Consider the following 24231-nt stretch of genomic DNA (forward strand, 5'->3'; position numbering starts at 1 on the left):
CCTGTGAACTCAGCTGGAAAGTGCAGCTTCCTGTTATCCCGGGAAGCACCCAGATGACAAGGCAGGTGACCCCACCCACCCTTGCCACGGATAGTCAGGTGGGCAATGCTTGCTAGTTTCTGGTCTAGTGCTCCTGCTTCTGTGTGTACTCAGCCTTAAGGCATAGCTTCCTGTTGTCCCAGGAAACATTCGGGCTGCAGGGCAGGAGACCCCACCCACCCTTACCACTAGTAGCCAGGTGGGCAACACTTGCTAGAGCTTCCGGTCCAGTGATTCCACTTCTGTCTGAACTGTCAGTGGACACAGCCTCCTGTTGTCCTGGGAAACATCTGGGTAGCTGGGCAGGTGACCCTCTCCATTCTCACTACGGGTAGCCAGGCTAGCCATACCTGCCAGAGCTTCCAGTCCGATGATCCCTCTTCTGTCTGAACTCAGCCAGTGAGTGCAGCCTCCTGTTGTCCCAGGAGACATTCAGACAGCAGGGTAAGGGACCCTGCCCTTGCCTCAAACTGCTGGTAGCTAGGCTGGCAATGCCTGTTAGAGCTTCCAGCCCAGTGATCCTTCTGCTGTCTGAGCTCAGAAGGCAGGCACAGCCTCCTGTTGTCCTGAGAAAATCCTGTAGAGCAGGGTAGGTGACCACAGGGTGAGTAACCACAGGGTGAGTGACCCCACCCACTCCCACTGCTGGTATCCAAGCAGGCAACACCAACTAGAGCTTTTAGCCCATCAGTCCTACTTCTGTGTGAACCTAGCTGGAGGGCACAACCTCTTGTTGTCCAGGAAAACACCCAGACAGTAGGGCAGACTACCCCACTGACTCCTGCTGCTGGTAGCCAGGCAGGCAACGCCTACTAGAGCTTCCAGCCCAGCAGTTCCACTTCTATGTGAACTCAGCCGGAGAGCACAGCCACCTGTTGTCTGGAGAAACATCCAGATGGCTGGATAAGTGACTCCACCTACCCCTACCTCTCTTAGCTAGGCAAGCCACACCTGCTAGAGCTTCCAGCCCAGTGGTTTTACTTTTACCTAAATTTGCCAAAGACCACAGCCTCCTATTGCCCCAGAAACCAGCTGGATGGTAAGGTAAGAAACTCCACTCACACCCACCTCTCATAGCCAGATAGGCCACACCTGCTAGAGCTTCTAGACCAGCAGTTTTGCTTCTGTCTGCACTCTGTGGGCAGGTGCAACCTTGTGATCTCCCAGGAAGCACAACTACAGCAGATTAGAACTGACCCAGAAAAGATATGGCCTGTCTGCCAACTGTGGCCCCTGCCTGAGAGAGTCCCATGGATCAGAACACTTAACAAAAGGAATTTGGGCATAGAGACAATAACTGGAGGGGACACCTCCAAGACCCAGGAGTAGAATAGAATCAAAACTAGTCGACTGAACTCATACCACAAGCAAATTTGCAAGGGCATCACAGAATATAAAAGCAAATAAACAAACAAAAAAACCCAAAACAAAACAAAACAAAACAAAAAAAACATCTAAAGGACAGCAACTTCAAGGACTGAAGGAATATCAGGTCACACAGATGAGAAAAAAAAACAGTGCAAAATTCTGGCAACTCAAAAAGGCAGAGTGTCCTTCTTACCTCTAAACAACCACACTGCTTACCCAGAAATGGTTCTTACCTGGGCTGAAATGGCTGAAATGTTGGAAATAGAGTTCAGAATATGGATTGGAATGAAGATTATCGACATTCAAAAGAAAGAAGAAACCCAATTCAATGAATCTAAGAAATATAATAAAATGGTACAGAAACTAGAAGGTAAAATGGCCATTTTAAGAGAGAACCAAACTGAGCTGATAGAAGTCAAAAATCCACTTCAATGATTTTATAGTACAATTGCAAGTATTAACAGCAAAATCAAGAGGAGGAAAGAATCTCAGAGCTCAAAGACGGTTTCTCTAAATTAACTCAGACAAAAAACAAACAAACAAAACCAATAGAGAAGAATGAACGAAACCTCTGAGAAATATGAGATTATGTAAAGAGATCATATCTATGACTCATTGGCATCACTGAAAGAAAGAAGCACAAAGTAAGCAACTTGCAAAACATTTGAGGATATCATTCACAAAATTTCCTCAACCTTATTAGAGAGGCAAACATTTAAATCCAGGAAATGTAGAGAATCCCTGTGAAAAACTACACCAGAAGACCATCCCCAAGACATAATTATCAGATTCTTCAATGTTGAAATGAAAGGAAAAATATTGAAGGCAGTTAGAGAGAAGGGACAGGTCACCTACAAAGAGAACTCCATTAGGATAACGGCAGACCTTTCAGCTGAAACCTACAAGCCAGAACAGACTGGAGGACAATAGTCAGCATTAATAAAGAAATTCTAACCAATAATTTCATATTTAGCCAAACTAAGCTTCATAAGCAAAGAAGAAATAAGATACTTTTCAGAAAAGTATATGCTAAGAGATTTTATTACCACCGGACCTGCCTTATAAGAGGTTCTTAAGAGAGTGCTAAATCTTGAAAGGAAAGATTGTTACCAGCCACCACAAAAACACACTTAAGTACGTAAACCACTGACACTGTAAAGGAACCACACAATCAAGTCTGCATGATAACCAGCTAACAACACAAGGACAGGCTCAAACCTTAAATGTAAATGGACTGAATGTTCCAATTAAAAAGCACAGAGTGGCAAGTTGGATACAAAAGCAAGACCCAACTGTGCTGTCTACAAGAGACCCATCTCACATGCAATGACACCCATAAGCTCAAAGAAAAGGGTTGGAGAAATATCTACCAAGCAAACAGAAAAAAGCAGAGGTTGCTATTCTAATTTCAGATAAACCAGACATTAACAAACAGTGATCAAAAATGACAAATAAGGGCATTACAAAATGGTAAAGGGTCAAATTCAACAAAAAGACCTAACTATCCTATGTATACACACCCAATGCAGGAGCACCCAGATTCATGAAGCAAGTTCTTAGATACCTAAGAAGAGTCTTAGACAACCACGCAATAATAGTGAAAGACTCCAAAACCCCATTGACAGATAGTATGATAGTGATTACCAAGGCAGGAAAGTAAAAAAGATATTCAAGACCTGAACTTGACATTTGACCAAATGGGGCTAATACCATCTAGAATACTCTCCATCCCAAAACATTCTTCTCATCAGAACATGGCACATACTCTAAAATCAACCACACAATTGGTGATAAACCAATACTCAGCAAATCCAAAGACAGTGAAATCATACCAAACACACTCTTGTACCACTGCACAATAAAAATAGAAAACAATATTAAGAGAATTGCTCAAAACCATAGTTACATGGAAATTAAACAACATGCTCCTAAATGACCTTTTGGTAACCAATGAAATGAGCACAGAAATCAAGAAATTCTTTGAAACTAATAAGAATAAAAGTGCAACCTATCAGAATCTCTGGGACACAGCTAAAGCAGTGTTGAGAGGGAATCTGATGGTGCTAAACGCCCACATCAAAAAGTTAGATTTCAAATTAAAAAACTAACATCAAACCTAGAGGAACTAGAGAAATAAGAGCAAACCAACCCCAACACTAGCAAAAGAGAAGAAATAAGCAAAATTAGGGCTGATCTGAAGGAAACTGGGATGAAAAAAAAATAAACAAATCCAGAAGTTGCTTTTTGAAAAATAAATAAGAATAAAAGACCACTTACTACACTAATAAAGAAAAAAGAAAGAAGATCCAAATAAAGACAATAAGAAACAACAAAGGAGACATTACCACTTGACCTCACAGAAATACAAAAAACTCTCAGAGAATACTATGAAAAACTCTATACACCCAAACTTAAAACCCTGGAAGAAATTGCTAAATTCCTGGAAACATACAGCTTCCAAGATTGAACCAGGAAGAAATTTAATCTCTTAATAGACCAATAACGAGTTCTGAAATTGCATCAGTAATACAAATCCTACCAAACATAAAAAGCCCAGGACCAGATGGATTCACAGACAAATTCTATCAGATATATAAAGAAGAGCTGATACCATTTGTACTGAAACTATTCCAAAAAATTAAAGAGAAGGGACTCCTCCCACCTCCAGCCTCCTGAGTAGCTGGAACTAAAAGTATGCACCACCACACCTGGCTAATATTTGTATTTTTAGTAGAGATGGGGTTTTGCCATGTCACCCAGGCTGGTCTTGAACTCGTGAGCTCAAGCAATCCGCCCACCTAGGCCTCCCAGTGTGCTGGGGTTATAGGCACCCACTGCACCTGGCCAATTCTACTGATTTGTGTGCATTGATTTTGTATTCTAAAATGTAGCTAAGTTTGTCTATCAGATCTTGGAGCTTTCGGGCAGAGACTGAAGTTTTTTCGGTATAGATTTATAAAGCCTGCAAACAGCTAGTTTGACTTCCTCTCTTCCTATTTGGATGACTTTTATTTCTTTCTCTTACTTATTGCTCTGACTAGAACTTCCCATATTATATTGAATGAGTGATGAGAGCGGGAATCTTTCTTGTTCCAGTTCTCAGGGGGAATTCTCCTTTTGCCCATTCAATATGATGTTGGCTGTGAGTTTGTCATAAATGGCTTTTATTATTTTTAGGTATTATTTTATTATTTTTAGGTATATTCCTTCAATGCCTAGTTGGTTGAGAGTTATTAATGTAAATGGATGCTGAATTTTATTGAAAGCCTTTTCTGCATCTATTGAGATAATCATGTGGTTTTTGTTTCTGGTTCTGTTTATGTGATGAATCAAATTTAATGATTTCTATATGTTAAATCAAACTTGCATCCCAGAGATAAAGCCTACTTGATCATGGTAGATTAGCTTTTTGATGTGCTGCTGGATTCAATTTCTAGTATTTTGTTAAAGATTTTTGCATCTATGTTCATCAAGGATATTGGCCTGAAGTTTTCTTTTTTCTGTTGTGATTCTGCCAGGTCTTGATATCAGAATAATACTGGCCTCATAGAATGAGCTGGATCTCTTCCTTACACCATATGCAACAATCAATTCAAGATGTATTAAAGACTTAAATGTAAAACCTAAAACTATAAAAACCCTGGAGGATAACCAGCAAGGTTTTCATGATGAAGACAACAAAAGCAATTGCAACAAAAACAAAAATTGACAAATGAGACCTAATCAAACCAAAGAGCTTCTGCACAGAAAAGAAACTATCAACAGAGTAAACAGACAACCTAAAGAAGGGGAGAAAATATTTGGAAACTATATGTCTGACAAAGGTCTAATATCCAGCATCTATAAGGAACTTAAACAAATTTACAAGCTAGAAACAAACTCATTAAAAAGTGGGCAAAGGATACAAACAGACACTTCAAAAGAAGTCGTACCTGTGGTCAACAAACATATGAAAAAAATGCTCCACATCATTAATTGTTAGAAAAATGCAAATCAAAACCACAACGAGACACCATCTCACATCAGACAGAATTGCTATTAAAAAGTCAAGAAATAACATGCTGGTGAATTAGCAGAGAAAAGACAACACTTATACACTGCTGGTGGGAATGTAAATTAGTTCAACCATTGAGGAAAGTAGTGTGGTCGTTCTCAAAGAACCTGAAACAGAAGTAACAATTGACCCGGCAGTCCCATTATTTGGTATATACCCAAATAAATATAAATTATTCTACGATAAACACACATGCACATGAATGTTCACTGGAGCACTATTCACAATAGCAAAGTCATGGAATCAACCTAAATGCCCATCAACGGTAGACTGGATAAAGAAAATATGGTACATATATACCATAGGATACTATACGGCTACAAAAAAGAATGAGATCATGTCCTAAGCAGCAAATGAATGGAGCTGAAAGTCATAATCCTAAGCGAACTAATGCAGGAACAGAAAACCAAATACCACATATTCTCACTTTTAAGTGGAAGCTAAATATTGAGTACACGTGGACACAAAGAAAGGAATAGATACTGGGGCCTATTTGAGAATGGAGGGTGGGAGGAGGGAGAGGATTGATAAACTACCTATCAGGTACTATCCTTATTACCTGGTTGATGATATAATCTGTACACCAAAACCCCTTGGAATGTAATTTATCTATATAACACTGCTCATGTACCCCTGAACCTAAAATAAAAGTTAAGAAAGAATATTTCCTTCTTAACTAATGTACAGGGAAAGTATTCATTGCAGTTGAAATCAAAATAGACTATCACTAGTTATCCTTCTGAGTGTCACTCCAGATAGTCATTTTTCTTCTGCTTTTGGAAAGCAACAGATCTACATGTGCCAAATATAGAAAGATTTCAAAGACATAAATGACTGCAAAACCTATACTTATACTAATTGGAAATCCTTTCTCCTAATTGAGTTGTTCAAATTTTTTTTAGTTTGTATATGTTATGGTAAATTCTAGTTTTAGTAATAGCTAATCACACAATCTCAGTCACTTAGGTTTATGTTATTAATTCATAGATCCAATTTTTGCCTGACAGAGGCAGGAGGGTGGGGAGGATCCTTTCAGCTTTATGAAGTTTTTCGGAAACCCAGCCTGAGAGAGACCCCACCACACTGCAGACAGGTCACTTAGTCACACTCAATATGGGCATCCAGCCAGGAGACTAGGAATGAGGGAAAATGAGTACTTTACAGGCCATGTCTGTAAGTGTCTCATTACTCAACTGGGTGCAAGGTAGTCTGAGAAGTCAATTATACAACTTGGAAAAAAACAAGGATCTCTGCTGGCCATCTGGCCATCTCCACCGTAGTCCACTATAGTTAAATTTTTATGAGGCTAAATGGGTCCAAGGCAGGTAGCATGCATTTGTCCATACAAATTCCAGATATCTAAATAATGAAGTAGGTAAAGCGAATGAGTTGATGATAAATAAGGTCTTTAGTAAAATTGGCATCTAAAATAGCTGAAGACAAGAGGATAATCAGAAGAGTGTGGTGATTATAAGCAGCAGGCACTTCAGGGAAACTAGACAACAGAGATCCAAGATGAAAGTAGTTTTGGATGAAAAGTAGCAGAAATATCTTTGGCACAAAAGTCATATAGAAAAGGGAATGTCTAAGGGTGTTATTTTTATAGTCACATAATAAAAGGTGAAAATCCTCATCAGAAATGATGGTGAAACCCCGTCTCTACTAAAAATACAAAAATTAGCTGGGCGTGGTGGCACGAACCTATAGTCCCAGCTACTCAGGAGGCTGAGGCAGGAGAATCACTTGAACTCTGGAGGCGGAGGTTTCAGTGAACCAAGATCGCACCACTGCACTCCAGCCTGGCAACAGAGCGAGACTCTGTCTCAAAAAAAAAAAAAAAATGTAGATTAAACTGTTTAATCCTCTTCTGAACCTACCACAAATGAGTGAGAGAACAGTGGGGAAATGAACACTAGAAGCTGATCTTTCTCCTTTAGAAAAAGGGAGAGGTAGAAGAAAATATTTCCGGTACCCCTAAAGACACAACATTTACTTAAGGCCTGAAAAGGGTGAAAAAGGAAAACAGAAAAAATCACCAGGTAGAACATAGGGTCCTAACTACACTATTACAAACCCCTACAACCACTAAAAGCACCTAACTCTATCCATGCTTCTGAGTGGAATCTCTCTAATGAGACTGCACAGAGTGAGAAATTGAGGGAAGGAACATTTAGAAGTTTATTTATTTAATTATTTATTTTAGCTTTATCTTTGGATATAATTTCTCCTTTGTTAGAGATTTTATAATATTTTTATAAATTATTTATTGAATTTGTATTATCAAAGCATATTTGTTACGTGTTATAGTATTAACTCTCTTGAAACATATTGGCATGTGGCTAGGTATAATTTGGGATAAAAAATAAAGTAAATGGGCTTTGGCATAAGGTACAGCAAGGTCCCAGAGCTCACTTTTTCAGTGCCCTCTAGAGTAGTGCTAGCCAATAGATGGTTCTGTGATAGTGCAAATATGTTATAATCTGTTCCGTTCTAGTATTAACTAGCTATTGAGAACTGGCTATTTCCCACCAAAATGTACCTAGTGTTAATAAGGAACTGGACTTGTATGTAATTTGAGTTTACATAGCCATAAGTGGCTGGTGGCTAATTTATTGGACAATGCAGCTATAGAATTAAAAGCCAAACTCCCCACCAGATACACAAAGTAGCTGTGCTATTCTCAACTTCATGAATAGAGAGCAGGACTTCCTGGGAACCAACAGTCTCTTTCCCATAAGGGCCACATTTAACACTGGTGAACCATAGGGTTTGACTGTTATGTCTAAATGCATGAAGGAAAGAAAGAGAACATGGCTGGGGGTGGGAGTCTTCCATTCCTTAGGAATTTTATATATATTGCTAATAGAACTCCACTAGAGAACACTCTTGTCCTTCTCTTCCCTCCTTACTCATTTGGGCTTCTCTGTTTTACTCTCAAGAAACTACCTTTATTGCTTCCTATGTATGGTAAGCCCATAACAGTGAACTCTGCTCCATGCAGGAAGCCTATCTGTCTGGGTAGACAAGTTAATTCCAGAATGAAATATTAGAAAGCATCAAGTATATCATATTATCCAATTAAGCTTTTAACCTTAATAAAGCTGTTATGCAGAATCTCATTTGCCTGATTCCCTTGCCTACTAATCAGTTGCTTCCAAAACATGAAGGGAAAATAAAACAAAATGTATTGATCACCATCCCTCCTTAGAACTTCAACGCTAAATATTTCTGATTATTTAGTAACTCCAAAGTAAAAGAATTTGTATTTGTGGTGGACTCTCTTTTCTCTAAGAGACACTGATTAGTACTTTGAAGCATATAAAACAGGCTCTGTATGTATCCGTTTCTATTATGGCAGCCATAAACCAGAGGAGTAAGTCATACGCCAATGCTTTGTACTGAGATTAAAGCCTTTCCTGACCTTTTTGACTTGGTCTAATTCTCCATTATTTGCTTCCACAGCATCTAGTACTTCTCCTTTGTCTCATAGCATATATTTATTTGTGTGATTCATTAATGAAGAGTTTACAATTCCCATTGGGTTGTAAATTCTATAAGGAGAAGAGATCATGTGCATTTTAAAATAATTTTATTTCCAGAGTTTGAAATAATGACTGTCATATATAAGATTATCTATGAATACATAATGCAATATTTCATTTAATGACATAAAAATTGTCTTTAGTATGGACAAAGATTATAATATGAAGTTAGTTTTCGGCTTCTTCTTTACGCATAGTCCTCCCAAAATAAGGAGTCTGCAAAAGAATTATTTGGAGGTATGTAATTGTCCCCAGTGATATAAAAATAAAAATGCCCATAATAATAGGAACCAGTAATAATGACTGGAGTCAGGCTACGCTTTTTTTTTTTTTTTTTTTTTTGCATTCAATAGGTCAATGCCAAGGGTCTCACAATGGCGTTAGATATTCAAAGCACACAATCATGGTGCTAACATCACAGCAGCAACCTCCATTTGTTGAGTGTAATTCTGTTCAGACATTGTGCTGAACATTCTCAAAAAAGTAATAGTGGCAACCAGTTTATTTAGCTAAGATCTTTGCCACTTTGCCATGATAGCTCCCCCGAACTCTCTGTGAGTGGAAATTACTAATGGACTAAAGGGGCAGTGATATCTGATATTCAGTTTCAGGTTTTCATTTTTGCATCATAGTTTCTCTAGGTCTTAGTCAATTGTGTAAACTTGAAATTGTGTGCTTTATGGATGCATGTAGAGCCTGTGTACATATTTTAGATCAAACTGGGAGGCAGAGAGCTAAGACAGGATGAAAGAAATGATATAATTAGAGGAAGCTGGGAAGATGCCTTATCCGAAGTGATGAGCAGCAACCAGAATAGATTTATTGAATTCAAAAATACTCACTGGAGGCCGGGCGCGGTGGCTCACGCCTGTAATCCCAGCACTTTGGGAGGCCGAGGCGGGCGGATCACGAGGTCAGGAGATCGAGACCATCCTGGCTAACATGGTGAAACCCCGTCTCTACTAAAAATACAAAAAATTAGCCGGGCGTGGTGGCGGGCGCCTGTAGTCCCAGCTACTCGGGAGGCTGAGGCAGGAGAATGGCGTGAACCTGGGAGGCGGAGCTTGCAGTGAGCTGAGATTGCGCCACTGCACTCCAGCCTGGGCGACAGAGCGAGACTCCGTCTCAAAAAAAAAAAAAAAAAAAATACTCACTGGAGATTATCAGAAATTCTTACAAAGGGACCTGAATTTCTTGCTATCGTGTTGAGTGAGTACTGAAAGTTATTGTTACTTGGATATTAAAGGAAAATGTGATAATGGAAAGAAAATATATCCACAGGATCCAGGGCTCTGAATTTAGAAAGAGGTGGATGGAATCTGGGATCCTTAGATGGCTGCATGGGTCCTGGTGGATGTTGGTGAGAGAGAAGTTGGTAAGAGCTAGAGACTGTTATGCATCATGAGAGGATTAATGCAAAAATAAAAAAAAACTTTTCCTGTCCTGGGATAGCATGTACACTTCATATCACTATAACTTAAGAAGGATATTTACAATTAAAGAAGATGCAGAAAAGAACACCTAAAACAGGCAAATGAAGTGTGAGAGCTATCATCTGCAGCCAGGTTAAAATGGTATGACTTTGCTAACTTGGAAACGAAAGCTGTAGAAGAACAACAATATAAAAATGAGCAACTTGAAAATTAAGATAACTTACCAATTAATACAGATTTGCTCAACAAATCTCAAAGTATCAGGGCAAAGGAATATGCTTTGAAAAATAAAATGATTAGTATTTTTTAACACCAATTAAGAATATTCTGGAAATATACATGCATATAAAAATGTGTGAAATTTATGAAAAATTAAGTCATACACAGTTATTAAAGAAAAGCTTGTATATAGCCTATCTTTAGGGTTGAAAGCCACAACCTCCAGAAACCATCCTGTAAGGCTTCCATTGGCAATGAAACACTAGAATTAGAAGGGCCTTGATACATCATCAATTTATCAAAATATTCCAAAATATTTTTAAAAAGCAATTTAAACAATAGCTGATATGTAATTTTCTGAAACAGAACACTTTTACTTATTATTATTTTCTTTTTACTTTTAAGTACGTGGGTACATGTACAGGATGTGCATGTTTGTTACATAGGTAAACGTGTGTCATGGGAGTTTGTTGTACAGATTATTTCATCACCTAGGTATTAAGCCTAGTATCCATTAGTTATTTTTCCTGAATCTCTCCCTCCTCCTACTCTCCACCCTTCGACAGGTCCCAGTGTGTGTTATTCCCCTCTATGTGTCCATGTTTTCTCATCATTTATTAAGGAAATCCTCAGAAAAAGGTCTACTTTGTTTAGATGTTATAAAAACAATTGCAAATAGGGGTCCTGTATTTCGTTTTTGACTAATAATGCTCTATATTTTTAAAATATCTGTATAAGCAAAAGGAAACTGAAGTTTTCAGAATTTTAATTTGTCCTTGGGTGCACAAAAGCGGAAATATCTGACCACTCATCAGAGAATCCCTGTTCTGCATGGGATTTTAGGAGATTAGTTTGCTTCTTTCTAGGGAATAGAATTAGCCTCCAGAGAAAGCATGCACCAATAAATTTTTTAACCTGACATTAAGGGAGATAAAAAGTTGCTTTGAAAGAAGAGACTTTGATCTTAGGCCAGAAAGCTGAGAGAAGAGAACAAAGCAATCAGAATCCAGCATAGTCTCAATCTTCATTTAAACCTTTTTAGGAACACTTCTTTGGAGTGAAAATTTTCTCATAAAAAAGACCAACCAACCAACCTTAAGTATTTAGCTTTTAGGCTAATAGTCTTCATCTCTAAGCCACAAAAAGCAACAAATAATGATATTCATTCTACAAGGGCTCTGTTTTCCAAGATCTGAATTTATGTCAGCATTACATAGATCAATACTCCTTTGTCAGCTAAGAAGGAAAATAATTCATTTTTCATAATGTAGTTTTGATAGTTCAGAGACTCTATCTACTTTGATCTTCAGGACAAAACTAGTATGAATATGGGCAAATATTATGACTTCTACTTTACGGAAGTAAAAGTTTAATCTCTAAGAACTAGAAAATACATAAATAGCTCCCTGTTTTTTAAGATCCATTGCACAAACTGGTTTAATTAAAGGCTCAAGTTAAGAAATAGGGAACTGAACAAATGTGACTCTAAGCTATGTTCTTAATCTACCATTTAAAAAATTTCTTGTCCAAGGTAACATGCATTTACTACTAGAACTGGTAATTACACGCATAAACTAGTGTTCTCATTATACAAATTACCTCCCACATACACCCATTATTAAATAGCACTACGAATAAGGCTACGATTGGCCAGTCACCAAATCCTTTCCCCTTTGCTCCTTTACACACATGTAAACAATGCTTCCCAGCCTTCTGTGCAATTAGGTGACTGAGATCTGGCTGACAGAGTGCAGGTAGATGTTACATATATTTATTCCGGGTCTGGCCTACAAAACCCCTCTATACTATCCTCCATGTTCTCCTTCCCTCTCCATTAGCTGAATGAGGAAGACAAGAAGTGCCGATTCACAAGAGGAAAGGATCCTAGATCCCTGCATGACTATATAGAGAGCCTTCTAGCTACCAGCAGTAGCCAGATTGGAATTTATATGAAAAGAAATAAACTTATATTCCAATAAACTAACTACCAAGATTTAGGAATTTCCAAAGTGGTGTACCGTTTTCTACTCCCACTAGCAAAGTATAAGAATTCCATTTGTTCCACATTCTCACCAACATTTAGACTTCTTAATATCAGATATTCCATCCATATGTAGTTGTAACTGTGGCTTTAATTTGCTTTTTCTTGTGACTTTTAGTTTTAAGCATTTTCATTATGCTTATCACCCATTTGTTACATCTTTATTTGAGAACTATTCAAATCTTTTTTTAATTTTTAACTAGGAAGTTTATTTTCTATTATTGTGGGATAGGAGTTACTATTATATTCTGGATACAATCTTTTGTCAAATATATATTTTTGTCAGAAATATTTTCTCCTAATCTGTGGCTTGCCATTTCATTTTCTTAATGGTGTCTTTCAAAAATCTGAAGTTTTTTATATATAGAAACTCTAATTTATCAGTTTTCCACTTACGGTGTGTGCTTTTTAAGTCATATGTTAGAAACTATTTGCTGTACAGCATTAGAAAAATAGTCTATTTTGTTTTCTTTTTTAAAGTTTTATATTTTAGCTCTTGCAAACATCCACAAGATGTTTCATAGTGTTTAATCTTTTCCTCACCTAAAATTTAAGCAAATGCTTTATTGGGGAAACACAGGCTAAAAGCATCAAAGTTATAAATAATTAAATCAATAAACAGCATTACACTTAAACATAAGTAAAACTATGTCTAAGTTATTGGTTTAATTTTAATTTCATTGACTTTTTCAAAATTATCCTAAAACAACAATATTTCCCAGTCGTAGTCCTAATTTTCTCCTACCAGTATATTGTCACTAGCTTCAGTCATTGCATAGAAAGCCTGTAGCATTCTTGGCATACTGCCACCTGCAAAATGCCATGGCTTAACCTCCATTAAGGAGTCCACCCTCTACACATCTGAAACAAGTAGAGAACATGAAAAAAATCGTTTCAAAAAAAGCTGAAGTAGATGACTACCTGGAATTGTGTGGTCTGTGCCTCATTTGGCCCCGAAAATGAGAAAGGTATTTGTGAATGAAAAGAAAAAACTGCAGTCAAAGCATATGTTATGCATATATAATTTGTTTTTATGAGCCTTTAAAGGAACTTGAAATTATAGCACAACTACCTTATTTCTATCTTGCAATGTATTTTGTGTGTGTGTATATATACACACACACACATATATATATGTATACGTACATATATATGTACGTATACATATATAAGTATGTATACATATATATGTGTGTGTGTGTGTGTATATATACATATATACATACATATAAACTTTTCTTGGGAGAGTTCATCAGGGGAATAAGTCAGTGTCAAAAATGCGAACCCAAGCAACACATGATCACAACTCAGATCTACCAACCCCTACCCATAATTCCTCTAACAGGTAAAAGTCATTTAGCACAAAGCACTGTGATGGAAATAAACTGAGATAATTAGAGCTGCCTTAAAAGTTGAAGATGACTGTGATTTTGTGAGACAGTCAACTGTCATTACAAAGAATCTCCCTACTAAAAAGTATTATTAAAAAAGGAGCTAATTTAGGCCAGGTGCCGTGGCTCACACCTGTAATCCCAGCATTTTGGGAGGTGGAGGTGGGAGGATTGCTTGAGTCCAGGAGTTCGAGACCAGCCTAAGCAACATGGCAAAACCCCATCTCTGAAAAAAACACAAAAAAATTAGCCGGGTATGGTGGCATCTGCCTGTAGTAGCACCTACTCGAGAGGTTGAGATTGGAAGATTGCTTGAGCCCAGGATGGGGAGGTTGCAGTGAGCTGAGATTGCACCACTGCTCCAACCTGGGTGACAGACGGAGATCCTGTCTCAAAAGAAAATAAATAATAAAATGTGTCTTATACTGGCAATTAAAAATAAATAATTAATTGATTAAAAAAATTAAAAAGGAATTAATTTGAAATACTATGATGTAGTTTAGAAGATACTCTTTACAATGTATTCTTTGAATACTGGAAGACACAATTATGAGTTAGTATTGTCAAATATAGATGCAATCTGTGTGACTCTGTAAATATTTACTTTCAGAGTTTAAGAGTGGAATGCAATTTTCCAAAATGTGGAAAGCATTCCAAAAAGTTATTTGGAAAGACTTTTCCCTGTAGGGACTGGTTATCAGGACCTTTGTAGTTGGGTAAAGCAGAAAACACTCCTTCATTCCTGTGATCTGCCTTGGATCTGCAAAGATAAAGAAAAAATACTCCATAAAAACATTTATTCTATCTAGGGAGCTGAAACTGAGTTTTAATGCCACTGGGGAACTGCTCTGGTTGTTCACTTGACTTTTCAAGAAGCAAATAATCCAGCACTCAGAGAAAAAAAAATATGTAATTAAGGCCTCAATCATGCAAAATGATAATAACCAAATATCTGAAAACAAGGAGTTATTGTTAGCATATCCCATTTGATTAGAAGGGATTTTAACAAGAAACTCACGAAGGCACAAAATAATTCAAAACACAATTTAGAATAGGTTAAAATTGTGTTTGTATATATAAACTACAGTATGCCTTATTGGACAGACTCATTGAGGCGATTAAGATTTTAATGTGTTACTCAAATTATGAGATAATTTTGCATTTTCTTGTGATTACATTTACAAACTATTTTTTTGTCTAAGACATACTGAACAGAAATAAGAATTGTTTTATCAATAAACTGAATATGTGACTGTTCAGACATAACATGAAACTAGAGTAATTCTGAGGATGTTGTCATCCATCAACCCACAGGAGTCATTATTGCTGAAAGATACCAATTACTAATTCAATAATCCTCCAAGTATCCTTCCCTTTAAGCAATAGAAAATATCAGACCTCCCAGATTGTTAAGAAATTATTTAAAACCTCTTACATCTACAAAGAGTAATCTATAAACTCCCTACCTTTACTTCTTTGTTCCTAACCCACCTTGCAATCTGACCAAAACCCTATCACTATCACTCCATAATACAACTGTCACTGAAAACACTAATGACAGCCTGAGGCCAAATCCCCTGCCTGGTCCCAGCCTTAGAAATGTAAGAGAAATAGAGAGGATTCTAAAAATACACCAAAATAAATCCAGGAGCTCCCTTTTCCTCCACAACAAGCTCTAAACATTCGGCCAATTCTGAGTCATACTAATGGCTAGGACTATCACAAGCTAGGGAGGCTAATGAGCTTTTCTCTCTAGAGGGAAGAGCTTGGCAAAATTCTGAGGAACTTCACTTAAGCCCAATAAACTGCTTTTGAGGATAAACTTGGCACTTAAATCCTATATATTCCTAAGAAGGCTGACTGCTGGGTCTCCTGAACATCTGTCAGATAGAGTAGCTCCATCAGGTGGGTGAGACTCCTTGCCCCTGAGGCCAGGACATTACAAGAGGCTTGAAAACTAGAGACTTGAAAACTGAGAGGTTTTATCAAGAGCAATAGTAATTGTAGATTCTAGCCTGTAAATTCTTTCTCTACTCCTTTGAGATGTAAGTCTCTCTTAGCTTCTTGCTAGTTTTATAACTCAGGAATGCCTTTCTCAAGAACCTGGGAGCCATCCCTTTGAAATGTAAGCATCAGGAAAAGTAGTGTGTTCTTTATAAAAGCTGAATAAGATTCCATTGCATGTATATACAACATTTTCTTTATCTGTTCACCCACGGAGGGCATTTAGGTTGTTTCCACACCTTGGCTATTGTGAATAATGCTGCAATGAACATGGGACTGCTAATATCTCTTCAAGATCATTAGAAAAGAAGGAAATTCTGTCATATGCAACAACATAGGTGGATCTGGAGGACAATTTACTAAGTTAGATAAGCCAGGCACAGAAGGACAAATACTGCATGATTCCACCTATATGATCTACTCAAAGTAGACAAACTCATAGAATTAGAAAGTAGAATGGTAGTTGCCTGGGGCTAGGGTAAGAAAGAGATAGGGAGTTGTTCAATAAATACAAAGTTTCAGTTATACAAGATAAAAAAGTTCTAGAGATCTGCCGTACAACATTCTGCTAATGGTTAACAATACTGTATTGTAAAATTAAAAATTTGTTAAAAGAGTAAATCTCATGTTATATATATTTACCACAATAAAAAATACTAACAGTAAAAAGATAGTGCCCCAATCTCCCAGTCTCTGTAGAAGGGTGAGTGCCTAACTTCTGTAAGCATCAATTAGTAAACACAGATTGCCTAATCACATTTGCCAACCTCTACTAATGTTCACTAGGTCATCAGGTGACTGCCAGTTGTTGACTCCTATATAACAGGCCTACAAATACAGAAGCCAGTGCCTTTAACCCTTTGTGAAATATCCTAATAACAAGAACTGAGACAACAAAGAAGACTCACAAACCATTTTAACTGATTAGCAGCCAGAGGTAACAGGAAAATTAGAAACAGCAATCTGCCCAGAGAAGTAGTATTTCTGGAAAAGACAAATGGAAATTGGAATAAAATCCCACTTGATTTCCAAACTAAAGACTTTATTAAATGAAGTGAAGAAGTGAATTATCACTGCCAGAAACAAAAACAGTGTCTTAGAAGGTCAAGATCAAGAGTTATAAAATCCAGAACAAAAAGCAGTTGAGATGAAAACATGAGGAAAAAAATAAAAGATTTGAAAAATAAATACAATGGATCTAATATCCAAATAAGAGGAATTTTAAGAAGAGAAAAAAGAACTAATGAAGGCAAAGTGACAATTAAATAATAGAAGAGAATTTTCTTGAGGTGAAAAAAAAATCTAAATAAGCAATTGAAGTGGTTCACTAAGTTCCAGACTTCATGATAAAAAAAATATATATTCCTGGGCCTGTACAATTTAAAGTCCAGAAGTTAGAAAACAAAGAAAATACTGTATGAACTTAAAAACACAAAGAAAAAGTTACCTAAGAAAAAAGAATACCAGACCATGAAATGGAGTAGGAATCCCTTTTAGAAGCCTTTGTGCTCCCCACGAAGTCCCCCTCCACCTCCACCCGCGAGCATGGAAGTCAAGGAAAATCTCCACTTCCTTCAAGGGAAGTTCCAGGCACCTAGCTAGCTCTGAGAAGTAAATAAGTGATTTGATAAGCAAGAAGGTAAAATAACAGTTAAAAACAGTAGCTAAGGACATCAGATTTGTCAGATGTTTGGTTCCTTATAAAAACTAAAGATAACATCTTAATATATGTCCCCGAGTTGTTTTTCAGAAACTCAAGACCCCACCGAACAGATCCTCTGGTGTCTAAGCTTCAGATAAGGGGAAACTGAGGATTGAACTCTGACCACTGTTTCTTGTTCTAAACCTCTTCCTGAGGCACCTGGAGGAGGTCACACCCAGGACCCAGAGCTAACATTCTTTTCTGCTGAACCCAAATTTTTAGCCTTAGCCTTGAAAGCCAGAAAATCTTTGAATGTACTTATGAATTGTAATCTCCTGCTTCAAGATGTCCCACCCTTTTGGGCCAAAACCACATGTAAACTCCATGTATTATTGATTTATAATTTTGTCTGCAACTTCTGTTTTCCTGAATTTACCTCTGCCTTTATTATTTATTTATTTATTTATTTATTTATTTATTTATTGAGATAGAGTTTTGCTCTTGTCACCCAGGCTGGAATGCAATGACGTAATTTCGGCTCACTGCAACCTCCATCTCCTGGGTTCAAGAGATTCTCCTGCCTCAACCTCCCAAGTAGCTGGGATTACAGGTGGGCGCCCAGCTAATTTTTGTATTTTTAGTAGAGATGGGTTTTCACCACATTGGCCAGGCTGGTCTCGAACACCCAACCTCAGATGATCCACCTGCCCCGGTCTCCCAAAGTGCTGGGATTACAGGTGTGAGCCCATGCCTGGCTATCCATGCCTTTAAAAACCCTTACTTTCAAGCCATCAGGAAGGTCAGAACTTAAGCATCAGTTCTCCACTTCTCCTTGCTCCATGCCCTGCAAATAAATACCTCCCTTTCTCCTACTGCAAAACTCAGCATGGATATTTGACTTTACTCTGCCAGGCAAGTGGAACCCTAGTTTGGTTTGATAATAACCGAGATTTCTCATATGAAGCCTTGGAAGCTATAAGACATTGGAATAAAATTTATAATAAATTGAGAGACAAGCCTGGCAACACTAGAATTGTTTTACCAGCCGAGATATCCATTACTCACTAGAGTGAAATAACAATATTTATGTATATGCAATAATATAGAGAGTGTCATTCATGTACTGTGTATAAAGAAAATACTTGTAAAAATACTCTAACCAAACAACCAAATCAGAAATCTCAAAATGAGGGAAGATGAATCAACCAAATACTTGTGAGTGGGCTGAAATAGTTGGGTCAAATGTACCAGATCATGAATGCTGGGACAGTAAAATGTAAGAGTTAATGAAAGAGTACAGTAGGGCAGTTTGAAGCAAGATAAATATTTTTTAAAAAGCCTTTATCTTCTTTAGCAATAATAAACTTTAAAATGAGAAAAATATAACAATTATAGTACTTATAAATGTTACAAAATACTGAGAAATTAATAAAAACAGCATGAGACATATGCTATATGGAACAAAACCATACAATTATATTGTAAGTTATTAAACAATATCTAAACCAAATAAGAAGGTCTTTAGTTGGGAAGACATAGTATGAAAATAATATCTTTCCCCTAAATTAGCACATACATCTAATGGAATTGCAATTAGAGTTCCAACAGGACTTAAAGCAGATTGGAATAATATAATCTGGGATTTACAAGAAGAATAGGTGCCTAATCATAGCCAATAAAATCATGTAATAGAAGACCAATAAGGAGGTAATTAAAACTTATAATACAGCCACTGTATTATTACCAAATCAATATGCACTGGTATAGAAATAAACACATCAATGGAATGAGAAAATACCTAGAAATAGATCTTGCTATATAAGATCAGTAGAGAAAGAACAGATTATTAAATAAATATGCTGGCACAACTAGGTATCTAAAAATTATTTATTCCCATCCTTCACCATACACAAAAAACAAATTCCATATTCATTATAAACTTAATTATAAATAAAACAAAAACATTAGGAGACAGCATCTATGATAAACAGAAAAGAAAATCTAGACAAAATTGGAATCCCATAACTTATATATCTATTTGATTGCATGGTATTTTCTGAGGCAAACAAGTCAATAGACAAATGATAGATTTAGAAAAATATATTTGCCAAGCAAATGGTAGACTAAGGGTTAATTATCCACAATATGCAAAATACTATTAAAATTAATAAGAAGACAACTCAATAGAAATAGGGGCAAAGGACTGTGAAAGAACAGTTCACAGAGGAAAAAAAGATGTTTAAATTTACCAAGAGGGAAATTCAAATAAAACACAGTAAAATGTCACTTTATACCTAACAGACTTCCAAAAATTAAAAAAACTCTAACACCAAATAATGGCAGGGATTTATGAAAAAAGAAACTCTAATACACTTCCAGGAGTGTGAAGTGTGAAGATGACTTGTTTTTTGGAAAGCCATCTAGCAACATCTGTTAGAATTATAAATACATATACTTTTCTATATGCCCTATAGAATAAAAGTACTAGTGCATTAATAGTTATCTAGGAGATGATTATTGTTCTTCTGTTCATTTGACCAAAAATAAACACAAAGACAAAACTTTGTTAAGCAAATGCTCATATATAGAAGAATGGCTGAGAGAGTGATGATATACTACACAATGGGAGATTATTCAGCCATTAAAGAGAATGAATGAGAGCTTTACCAGTTGATCTAGAAGTATTTTCATACTATATTGTTGAATCAGAAAAGAAAGATACAGAAAAATGTGTAAAACATCACCTATATGTGCAATGTAAATGATTACAAATCACGTAAACATATTTATATTATTAATAGTATATGAAATGAAGAGAAACATGGAAGAATGAACATTAGGACAACACAAGCAAGTATTACCTTGCTTGCATGATGTGATGTGATGTGATTGGTATGGAGATTTGTGTTGAAGATGGAGGACAGGGAGAAATCAGGCCAAGAAGAAATAGGAAAAATACTGTATTAAAAAACTGATACTCAGGAGTCTGAGGTGGGAGTTTTATTTGAGACCAGTCTGGACAACATAGTGAGACCCAATGTCTACAAAAATAATTCTTTTTTAAATTAGCTGCGTATAGTGGTATGCCTGTAGTCCCAGCTACTCAAGGTGCTGAGGCAAGAGGATCCCTTGAGCCCAGGAATTCGAGGTTGCAGTGAGCCATGATTGTGTCACTGAACTCCAGCCTGGGTGACAGAGAGAGACTCTGTCTATTAAAAAAAAAAAAAAAAAGAAAACTGTGCAAATATGCAAAATTATGTGTGTGAATATAATTACATATGTGAATATAATTTTTATCATTAAGAATGGTGATGACTGTTGTTTTAAAAGCTTTTTCCTCAGTGGCTAGGAAAATTTCTCTGGCTATGTTTAGGAGATAAAAGGAAGGGAGTGGGCCCACGGGCTTTGGTGCTGGATAGCTGGAGTTCAGATCCCAGCCCTGTCACCAACTGGAGGTAAGACTCCCCATGCATTTTTCACTTTTTCAGGCTCAAAATGTCCTCATCCATGAAGTAAGGTTGTGAAAATAAAATGCAACAATGTAATTAAACTGTTTAGCACACTGCCTGCCACATACTAAGAGCTCAATAAATATTTTATTAATACTATCATTCTTATTGTAGTTATTGCAAATTAGCCAGATTTGGGTCCTGGTTAGAGGAGATGGAAAGGTGGAGAGCAAGATGATTTTGAGGTTCAGGCATAAGTGATTGGAAACCATGCTACTATGTTTAAATCCTCCTTCTTAGGTTTTGTTTTGGTATCCAAGAAAGTTAAAATCCTTAGCATGCCATTCAAGATCTTCAAAATCTGTCTTTCATCTAATTTCAACAATTCTCCTATACCCAGATATTGTATTTATTTTCCAAACAATTCCTGCAATACCTACTCAAAGAGTTGCTATTAGTGAAGGGGTTGAGGCATTTCTTTTTTTCACCCACCACATGCCAGGCTCTATGTCATGTGCATTAACACTAAAATGTATGTTCTATTTTCCCCATTTTGAAGATAAAGAAATTAATATTATCATAGTTTAATGAATGTCAAAGTTTGTTTTAATGTTAGGTATGGCTAGTTCCAAACCCTAGACTTTTTCTAATAAAGCTGGCTGCCATCAATGTATACAAGTGTCCCACAAACAATAAATATTCTACAAATTTAAATGTAGCAGGATATTTAATGGGAAATTTCCATTGCCATAAGAGTCTTGGCAGAGGTCCTAAAATTGAGGACAAGTGATAAATGTTCACACATTCTATAGAGAGGTGCCAGACACTCCCACCCAGACCTGTTGAGATAAATCTAAACATGTCATTTCCTCCTTTCTTCCTCACCTATCACCAACTATATAATGAATATAAAGTTGATTAGGTAATGGAGTTTTCTAGAAAACTTATTAGCCTAGAAGAAAGAAGGGTTGGGCTTTTCACCTCCTCACTTTCAGATGATGCTCAAGCAGCAGCCTGTTATAGAAAATCCAAGCAATTGGGCATCTGAAGCACATGGCACCGTGCCAGCTTACAAGAGCACCAGACAGGGAGACATTGTCTCATTACTTCTGTTTCCTAGTTCCATCCTGGAGTATGAGGGAAAAGGAACACAAGAGCAAAGTGGAGGAAGAGTGAAAAAAGACAAGGCCCCTCCTTTCTTACTGTGGGTCGGGGTAATTCTTGTGTCAGAACCGAGCTAGAAAGATGGGGAGATACCTTAAATAGGATTAGAGGTGAAAGTTATGATATATGATTATACTATACTTTTAATATTTGAAAATGACAGTCCTAATATCCAATGATTGCTCTATTATTATTTCTGAAAAAGCTCTGTGATCTTTCTGAGATATTCTCCAGGGGCAGAGAAGGGAGATCCAACAAAGCCTGTTGGAGGACAGTGGTTGGAGAAAAGATGAGCCTATTTCATAATTATCCCTTATTGACTGGTAACTTAAGAAACAGTACTTCTCCCATCTGCTGTGGCTGACATTGTTCACGTACATTGTTCTCTTTTGAAATTCTTCCCAGCATTCTAGTCTCACCTTCCATGATCCTGCTACCATAATGTCTTTGATAATGTCTCCAGATGAATTCGTATTTTCTTCCATGCTCCTATAGCCCTTAAAGCCCATTGATCATACAGTATTATAGCCACGAGGATAGTCAGACTCCTCTGAAACAGTGAGATCCTTCAGGATGGGCATGGTGTCTTACTTGTGTTTTATTTCCAGAATTTAGCACAGTATTTTGCTCAAGCTAAATACTCAGTACTAGCTCATTAAATTGACATGGAATAAAATGATTGTTGAAATCAGTCGGAGACTCCAGAACTTTGTTGTATCTGCTGTGCTCCAATGCCTCTGGTGGATAAATCCAGAAAACGTCTCCTGGGCAGGGGACTACTATTTCTGCTTTCTTGTGATTTAACAGGTAAGAGGCAAGATTAATATAGATAAATATTCAGGAAATTTGAGACCTAGGTATCATCTGTGCATGAAGCAAGCAACTAGATAAAGTTCCTACTACGTGTCAGGCCTTGGGAATGAAAGATAAAAAAAGACACAGCATCTACCCTATTCCTTTAAACAATTTGCAATTGTTTAAAATGAATCTCAGTTTGGGAAATGCATGATCATCATTTGCTGAGAGTATCAGCAGCTTGAACTTGGAGTTAGCAGAACTCTGGATGTGAGTTGCCAGCTCTACAAGATAAAGATACAGAAACTGAGGTAGGAAGAGTCTCAGGGCAATAAAGCAGGCCTTGGCTTCAACACCAGACCCCTCCATAGATTTTCTTTGCTGAGAGTACATGATGATTCCGTAAGTCCCAACCTGACTATTGACTTAATGACATATCCAGATTCATTCTAATTATGTAAGTGTTATCATAACCCAAAATGGCCTTAACATTCCCTTCAGCTAGACTAAATTTCAGACAGGTTTTTACAGATTATAGGCCCCTGACCTCCCTTTTCTTAAAGCATTACAACCTTAGAAAACTTAAGGTTGTAAATTCTTTTGCTACCACTTTGAGATATAGATCTTCTTTCAGTCTGTTGCCAGTTTTACAACCAAGGAACGTCCTCAAGGATCTAGGGGCCATCTTTTTGGCATGGAAGCATCAAGAAACGAGGGTAGGAGCCTAACTTCCACGAGCTCCAATTAGTAATAAACACAGATGGTCTAATCACTTTGACCAGCCTCGCCCCTACAATCCTCTAGCACATTTCCACTAGCTAGTCCAGTGTTTAAAAACTCCTCTGCCTGTTGTTTCAGCAGAGTTGAATTTAATCACTCTCCAAGGCTAGAGTGCAGTGGCGCAATTGGCTCCCTGTAACCTCTGCTCCCAGATTCAAGTGATTCTCCTGCCTCAGTCTCCCAAGGTAGCTGGGACTACAGGTGCATGCTACCATGCCTGGCTAATTTTTGTATTTTTAGTACAGATGGGTTTTCACCATGTTGGCCAGGCTGGTCTCGAACCCCTGACCTTGAGTGGTCTGCCCCTCGG

At 37.2% G+C, this 24231-nt stretch overlaps 1 protein-coding gene across 4 annotated transcripts in view; it reads right to left on the minus strand.

Moving 5' to 3' along the window:
* The window catches only part of INPP4B (inositol polyphosphate-4-phosphatase type II B), an 809117-nt gene that overhangs the window by 446870 nt on the left and 338016 nt on the right, over positions 1-24231 (minus strand). The window contains exon 1 of one of the 4 annotated variants that reach the window (XM_055384745.2): positions 390-585. The exons of the other annotated variants lie outside the window; for them this stretch is intronic. The gene's annotated coding sequence lies outside the window, so the exon portion shown is untranslated. Of the gene's footprint in view, positions 1-389; positions 586-24231 lie in introns of those variants that run through there. 4 annotated transcript variants of the gene reach the window in all.

Source organism: Gorilla gorilla, chromosome 3 (genome assembly GCF_029281585.2).
Source record: "Gorilla gorilla gorilla isolate KB3781 chromosome 3, NHGRI_mGorGor1-v2.1_pri, whole genome shotgun sequence".
In the NCBI taxonomy this organism is placed as follows: Eukaryota; Metazoa; Chordata; class Mammalia; order Primates; family Hominidae; genus Gorilla; species Gorilla gorilla.